Raw genomic sequence first — 1,202 nt, forward strand, 5'->3', positions numbered from 1 at the left:
GGAATGCCGCTTGTCACTGGTCTCCACTCAGACATTGAGCCACCACTCTCTGAGTGTGACCATCAAGCCAGTTCTTTATCCACTGAGCGATTAATCCATCAAATCCATGTCTCTCCAATTTAGAGACAAGGATGTCATGCAGGATGGTGTTGAATACTTTGCACAAGTCCAGGTAGATGACATCAGTTGCCCGTCCTCTATCCACCAAGGCTGTTCTTCGTAGAAGGCCACCGTATCAGTCAGACATGATCTGCCCTTGGTGAAGCCATGCTGGCTGTCACCAATCACCTCCTCATTCTCCATGTGCCTTAGCATGGTTTCCAGGAGGATCTGCTCCATGATCTTCCCAGGCACAGAGGTGAGACTGACTGGCCTGTAGTTCCCTGGATCCTCCTTTTTTCCCTTTTTAAAGATGGGGGTTATGTTTCCCCTTTTCCAGTCAGTGGGAACTTCACCAGACTGCCATGACTTTTCAAATATGATGGATAGAGGTTTAGCAACCTCATCTGCTAGTTCCTTAAGGACCTGTGAATGTAGTCCATCAGGTCCCATGGACTTGTGCACTTTCAGGTTCCTCAAGTTTTCTCAGACCTGATCCTCACTGACCATGGGTGGCTCTCCATTCTCCCAGTCCCTGCCCTTGCCTTCCGTGACTCGGGGGGTATTGCCTGTGCACTTGCTAGTGAAGACAGAGGCAAAAAAATCATTGAGCACCTCGGCCTTCTCCATATCCTGGGAAACCAGCTCTCTTGTTTCCTCCTGCAGAGAGCCCACATTTTCCCTGATCTTCCTTTTATTACCTATGAAGTTCATACACACCCCAGAACAGTTCTTTATATAATTTAAGTTTGCATGTGAACTACCCTGATTGCAATAAGGAATGATTACTTTTAAATGCCTCATATTTCATGGCATTATGAAGTCTTGTTTCACATTAGCACACATCTTTTACCACATTAACAAATGCTTTTGCTACAACACACTTTTACCTGTATGAGAAAGGCAACTAAGGAATTCTGTACCCAAAGCCACACTTCAACCCTGGAACACTTCTGGCAGCTATGAAGGGACAGCATGATAGCTACACATCTGCAACAGAGAATCCGCTCTAACAAAGCTTGTATTTAACAGGATCAGGGATCGCTGCAGCCTTAAGGGATGCTCACAAAGCAAAAGAAAGCAAAGTAAAGGGAAGCAAAATT

The sequence above is a fragment of the Eurypyga helias genome, unplaced genomic scaffold (genome assembly GCF_000690775.1).
Source record: "Eurypyga helias isolate BGI_N326 unplaced genomic scaffold, ASM69077v1 scaffold975, whole genome shotgun sequence".
Classification (NCBI taxonomy): domain Eukaryota; kingdom Metazoa; phylum Chordata; class Aves; order Eurypygiformes; family Eurypygidae; genus Eurypyga; species Eurypyga helias.